The sequence below is a fragment of the Pteropus medius genome, unplaced genomic scaffold (genome assembly GCF_902729225.1).
Source record: "Pteropus medius unplaced genomic scaffold, Ma_sr-lr_union100, whole genome shotgun sequence".
Lineage (NCBI taxonomy): Eukaryota > Metazoa > Chordata > Mammalia > Chiroptera > Pteropodidae > Pteropus > Pteropus medius.
This window is the reverse complement of record NW_024354875.1, coordinates 12,865,083-12,872,585: the sequence shown is the minus strand read 5'-3', so window position 1 is coordinate 12,872,585 and position 7,503 is coordinate 12,865,083. Positions and strand designations below refer to the sequence as shown.

General features: G+C 31.2%; 1 pseudogene; it reads left to right on the top strand.

Annotated features, from left to right (window-relative positions):
• Positions 1-1,342: 1,342 nt before the first annotated feature.
• Positions 1,343-1,461, top strand: LOC120597474 (uncharacterized; annotated as a pseudogene).
• Positions 1,462-7,503: the final 6,042 nt, after the last annotated feature.

Below are 7,503 nucleotides of genomic sequence, written 5' to 3'. Positions count from 1 at the left end.
CATTACCAATTAATGTTTATTTTCCTTCTTCCTAGAACTTTCTGCCACTGTTTGTTTAATGGTGTGTATATTCTTTTATAATAAGTGTGTTATCACTTTGCATAATTATTATGTGTGATTAATCCTGTATGCTCTGGAAAACTGTTAGGTTTTCTTATTTAACCAGAGGGAATGTCTTTAAGTCTTTGTGTTATTCACATATAATGCAAGTTGACAAGAACTCCTGTGAATGGAGCAGAATATAAAAAGTCTGTATTTAAAAGTCTGTGTTAAAGTAACTGTAAGGATGACATTATTTTTCCCTTCTATTACCATCCCTCTATTAACTCATAAGTACAGAAGAGTTTTCCATGTGACACAAGAATATTTTGGAGATCAGAGTAACAGGCATATTGTATTTCACAACAGGATAAATTATAAAACATGATATTGTTTCTGATAATAAAATATGGATGAGAGTATAATCAAAACTATTTATGACTTAATTCTTGATGCATGGAGACCAGTCCCAAGACTATGATATTAGATGACAGATAAATAGATAGGTAGATAGACAGACATATAGATGGATAGGTAAGTGATAGATGAGAGAGACAAAAGACTATAATATATTCATACAAGACAAATAATAAATTGTTATTTTAATGAAAGCGGTATCTCTCAGATTTTCAGCATATGACTTGTAAAACTGCCTTTCTTAGTAGGCACAGAGACTTGACAAAGACTCATACCATTTGCCAGATTTCTGTTCAAAATTAGATGGACAAAGGAGCCAAACAAATGGACACAAAACTATTAGCTTTTGCCCTGATCTATGTGGAAGAATATACTTTATGAATCATACAGTCATAGGCTATGCTGTAAAACTGAGACCTCACTCCACGAGCACAGTCTTTATCTCCAGTTTATGAAATGCCTAGGAACAAACAAAAATACACATATCAGATCAAAGTAGGAAAGAAAGAGAAAAGCTTAAGCTCTACATGCCCTGTTCCTTACTTCAAACAAATCAATTAGATATCTTACTGTTTCTCCAGTAGGAAATAATGACTTAAATTCTCTTTCAGAGTCACTTTTCAATCTCTGACTTTAAGGCCATAATTACACAGTGTCTTTATGCTTGTTGAAAATTTATTTTATGACATTGATTGTTTATTCTGGCATCTTTTACTCTTTGAATTTAAGTGATTTTGATTCAGATGTTCTATTTTTTAAATTTTCAAATTTTACTAATTACTATAGCTTTTTAGAATAGTGTTTTTAAGAATATTTTGTTTAAATTCTTCTTTGAAATATTTTTTTGGCTCAACAGCAATAAAATAAATTTTAATAAATAAAATCAGTCTACGGCCTTGCTACCCTGAACCAGCTCAATCCTGTCTGATCTCGGAAGCTAAGCAGGATAGGGCCTGGTTAGTACTTGGATGGGAGACCACCTAGGAAGACCAAGTGTTGTAGGAGCACAAAATATAAAAAATAAGGGATTGTAAACTGACAAGGTCCTTGAAATCTGTGAGGTCAACCCAGGGTTGCCTCGCCTAAAAAAAAAAAAAGGTAATAAATAAATAAATAAATACATAAATAAATAAATAAAATTGGAACAGATATAGCATAGAAAAAATTATAAAATCATTCACACTTTATTAAGTGCACATATAGGTAATGGTGGTGGAAATTAAGATTCTACAACCACTGGAAAACTCTTGGGAAAAAAAATAAATAACAATTCCCTCATATAGGTAAGCTGAATGAATAAACAATGATTCCACCAATATTTACAGTTTTTAATGTAACAGATGAGTTCACTTCTTCTTACTACTCTAACATAGGTCGGGTTGATGGCAATACTACTCACAGAGGATAATGCATAACTAAATTGTTTCTGTTTTGTTTTAGTAGAACTCAAGATTAGAGAACCCACCCTTTCCAGAAGCTCTGTTTAGGAAGAATACATATTTTTTTTTGGGGGGGGGCAGGGTTGGAGGTGAAAAAAGGCATACCAAATTACTTTATTTGAAGAAATGATACAAATGAAACACAAGTAGATGATTTAGTACAGAAATAAGATATGTATGTTCATTGCAGCACTATTCATGGTAGCCAAGATCTGGAAATAACCAAAGGGCTCTTCATTAGGTGATTGGATAAAGAAGTTGTGGTACATATATACAATGGAATATTACTCAGCTTTAAGAAAAGATGAAATACTGCCATTTGCAACAACATGGATGGATCTTGAAATTATCATGCTTAGTGAAATCAGTTACATAAAAAAAGTTGGGGACCATATAATTTCACTCATATGTGGAATATAAAACTGAAAGTAACAAGCCAGACAAACAGAGACTTATGGACACTGGACAATAGTTTAGTAGTTACCAGAGGGAAAGCGGGGAGCGGGGGAGATAGAGAAGGGTAAAAGGGGTCAAATGTATGGTGACGAAAGGAAATTTAATTTTAGGTGGTGAACACACAATGCAATATACATATGATGTATTATTGAATACCTGAAACCTTTGTAATTGTCTTAATGAATATCACTCTAATAAATTTAATAAAAATAAAATAATTTTAGTAAGCTAAGGATATTCATTTTCATGTTTATTAAAAATGATGCAAATTATGTTTTATACTCAAAAGTGTCTTCAATCCTCATCAGTAGCAATTCTAATAATTTATGTGGAGTTATGGTTTAATTTATATTATTGTTTAGTGAAATAGATTGTTTCTGGATCCATGAATTTCACATGAAAACATCTTCTTTGGATGGAAACAATCTCAGAATGTACTACCAAATTTATATGATGTTCCATGATAAATTTGGCAGATGTATAATAACAGAATCATCTACCTCTTTAAAAACAGTGAAATTTTGAAAACTGTCATTGCAATCTATTGAAAGTCTCTAATTTCTCACTTGTGTTTTTGTTCTTTGAATTTTTCTACCATTGGAAAAAATGTTGCATCATTCTTACATAAGAAGTATGATTAGTAAAATAAAAAATATTGTCAGAAAATAAATAAATAGAGCTGTTTTGTTCACATCTGGTTCAGAGTTGGAATTAAACTGGTTTCTTACCTAACAAAAACACAACATCACAACATTCTTGATAGACTCTTTAACATCAATAAACTTAGTAGCTCAGTCTGCAATAATAGTTATTTATAAGTACTTTCTGTTTTATCACTTAATTAAGAATAGTATCAAATTTAGCCCATTAGCCTTTACATTATTTATGTTAGTACATCCCTTAGATTATTTAATCATAATAATTTTACTTTTTTAACATGATATTTCCAATGAAGAAAGCATTGTGCTGTTTTACATTCCAATACAAGCTCCTTAATTAGGATAACTACTCCAGAAGTAGCGGCATCTTTAGAATATATTTGTATCCACAATTTAATGTCCAAATTACATTTGTCTGCAGTGCAAGAACTCATAGCTTTATAGAGTGCAGAGGTAGTTGTGTTTGTTAAAAATTAAGGGAAAAAAGTGAGAGAAAGATTCCAACCTAAACTCATCAAATTTAAATTGTCTGTATAGTAAAAAAAAATGTCCTTATAGCAATAGTTGTGCATCAATCAAACTACAATGAAAAAAATCTTTGCTAGCATTATTTGTTCTTCTAACTAGTCCTCAGTACCTGAATATGTTCAGGTATGTGACTGAAAAGTGATACTTTAGTTACCTTCTTTGTAGCAATCACTGAACATTTTCAAGCAAATGTGGTGTTTTATTTATGTCTTTACAATCATTTATTTTTTTCTGTCTTAGCAGCCCAAAGTTCTGCTTTATAAGAAGCCCACAATGCATTCGTGTTTATATGTAAAATAGTGAATATCTACTTTTGCAGACGTTTTAATAATCTCTCTTTCAAATAGTTCTTTGGTTTTGAACTTGAGTTTTTATGCTTTTTATGATAATGCGATTTAAGTTTTGAAAGTTTAATCACCTCATTAACTATTACATTTCCACAAATAATACAATGTTGTTTTAGGAATTTACCATCAATTATGCTAAATATATGAAAGGCCACACTTTCAAGTAAAATTGATATACACTCATTTGATCTCCATTTCTTCGGAATCATTTCTATTGTCACAGTTTGGTTTATTCCTGTGGCTGTGTTCACAAAGTTGAAGCTTGTTTTACCGTATCTAAATTAGAGTTAAAATGAATAATGCAATGTTTACTTCCCTAATGTAGCTAAACTTTAAATTAAATGAACTTGATGAAAAATTTTAATGATTATATAAATTAAAATCTTAGTAAGTTGGCACTATTGGTTATAGCTATATAGCAACTTAAACTAATCATACTTTGTATCATGTTTCAACTGTGCACATGTAACTCACCACATGACTTTGATTAATACCCATACTTCTTCACATTATGTTTAACAGTAGGACATCATTGGTCATTTGCTTGGTTGATTAAGTCACTATAAAAATTTCTAAATATTTATTTCAATTTCTGTGTTTATCTCCTTATAGACTGGTAGCAAACTGTGGCCTGTCACTAACCATTGGCCATTACTCTTTGAGAGATATCCTGGATAGAGAGAATTTCAGACAGATATAGAAGTGCCAGTAGGTTTCAGCTTGTCCTCCCTCTGCTCACACTACATGCCACTCTTTTTTCTGCTGACCTAGGGTCACTATAGACCTATCACCAGATATTCAACTGAATTTCAAAATTATTTGAGATCACTGACTGCTACAGGCTTGCCATGGTCCTACTCTTTGAACAGGTGTATCTATGGTAGTCATTCTGTCCTCATTTCACTGTTATATGGTGCTAGCATGTGGACACACGTCTCTTTTCAGTTCACAAGTTTCCAGACCACTGTGAGTCATGACTATGGAGCTCCAATCTCATCCAGAGCTGATGAAGACCCTGAGACACTGACTTTTATTTCTTCTGGGACTTAGGATTTTATAGATAGTGGTCCATCCATTTATATTCACTTATTCTACTTAGTTTGTTCTGTCCTTACCCTGATCTTTTTCTTCTCTATGATCTTCAGATTGTACTTATTTTCAGGCAAATTTTCTATTTTCTCTTTCCTGTTTTTTTTTGTTTTTTGAGGGGAGAAGGATGTCCTCGTTATTGTTTGTTTTCTTTCCTTCTTTACTTCCTTTCTTTTTCATATACGACTTATAGTTTCCTAGCTAAGATTTTTTTTTTCTTATTCCTTTATGTATCTCCCTCCTATTGTCTTACCTTCATTTAATAACTACCTCATTACTTTCAGCAGTTTTAGGGCAATGTTGTGCAACAATCTCAAATTTTCTTTCATTTTGAATTCCTCAATCTGGTCTGATGTAACTGTCCACTTTTTTTTTTTTTCAAATCATTGCTCTGTTTAACTCAGATAAATGTGATTTTTTGGGGGACAAAATACATGCACCTTCCTTTTTATTTAATGTATCCCTTTTGTATTCTTTTTCTTTTGCTTGAAACACTCTTTCTGGTTAGACATTATACACACAAAAATCTTTTATTCTCATTTTGTTTAATATGAGTTACAACACACATATAAAGTTGCATAAAGAATACATTTAGAGTGTTAAGTATGAAATATATTCCCATGTAACCACCAATCAAATTAATCAATAGAACACTCTCTGCCCCCTGAGACACCTTTTAAGTTGTTTTGTGATCACATACTTCCTTATAACCTTTATTTTGTGGTAATTATTTTCTCACTTTTTTCCTTCATGGTTTTAAAATGTTTATCAGTATAGATGAGTTTTCCTTTTTAGATCTTTAGGTATATGAAAACGTATTATGTAAATTTCTGGTGTTTCATTTCTTCATTTAACATATGTTTTTAGGATTATATTATAGTACATAGATGTAGTTCTTTCATTTTTCTTGCCGTATATCAGTGCCACTCGAAGGAGTTTGCTCTCAGGTGATCAGTTCACAATAAATGAAAGTGAACACAAAAGAATGTAAAATTAATGTACAGTATTTTCATTCGGAAAATCTTGCTTAAAAAAACAAAACCTAGAGTGATTTGTAAAGTAGTTGATATTTTTATTCTAATACAAGCTCTTTATCTCCTCATAGACCAATATCAAGCATTTCTTGCACCAGTATCAGTTAGTGAACCAAACTGTAAACAGTACTGCTGTATAGTATTCCAATGATTAACATACCATGCTTTATTATTATTATTTTTTTCATTTTACTGTTAACTGACAATGATAGTGCTTCCAGTTTAGAGCTGTTAAAACATTAAAATATTCTAGCTACTTCACTAGTGTACAATCAAAAGTAGATTCAAAGTTTTCTCAAATGTAAAGGATATGAGGTAACATTTTCAAAAGCAGTTGGATCAATTTTTATGTCCAGCAACGGTGTTTAGATAATCCAATTGCTTCATGTCATCAACAAACACTTAGTATTGTCAAATTTTAAAATGTTTGCCAATCAGGTGGCTATATATGGACTTTGTGGTTTTAATTGGTATTTCTCTATTATTATCTTAAGGTTTCTTTTGAGGAAAAAAATAATTTTAATATGGTTGAATCTATTAATCATTTTTATTACTTAGTTATGCTGTTTTTTTTTTTATATTGCTTTTTTCTTGATTAAGAGAAACTTTTCTCACCCAATGTAAGAAATATTTTTTTCTATATTATTCTCAAAAGTTAATAGTTTTGCATTTCACACTTAAGGTTATAACCACATTAAGATGATTTTTGTGTGAGGTAAAGATTCAATTTTATTTTTTTTCCGTATGTTTTCCTCCTTCTCTGTAGTTACATCTTTGTCATCAATCAAGCATTCATGTATACAAGGATGTGTTTTGGGGCTCTCTTCACTTTCATTGCTCTTTTTTTTCTATCCCTGTGTCAATATCATAATTACTATAGATTCAAAATTATTCTTGATATCTTGTAAGTCATATTTCCGTAAGGATTTGTTTACTTGTCTAAATTTTTATGTTTAGTTTCATAAAGTTGTCCACAATATCCTAGACTTTGTGAAACTTTTGTTGTAGAGACTCTGGATACTGTTATTTTCCTATGAAGAGAGTTGGTGGTTTTGCTTTAGAAGAAAATTAACCTGGTTAGACTGAAACCAAAATCTCCAATTTGCCTCTGAGTAGACAAATCTTCATTTCCCTTGCTGTCTTTCAAATCTAGTTTATACTGTTTTCAGTCTACCCCATGAATGTATGTTTCAAAAAATGTGCTAGACACATTGGATGGAATTTATGCACAGAATTTTTGAGTCCTTTCTTTTCTTCTGAATCTTATTCACCTTTTCTGAAATTTCATCTTGGCTGTCACAGTTTTTTTTCTGCCTTTTTTTTTTTTTTCCAGCCAGAACGATGAAAAGTATTCTAATGGAGTTGTTTGTACCACTGCAACTACCCTCAGTATAAAGCCCCCAGAACATAAAATACACATAGCTAGCCAGTAACTTCCTTTACACTTTGGGTCCTCTTCAAAACCATTTTTTTTTTTTATACTTTCCATATCCCA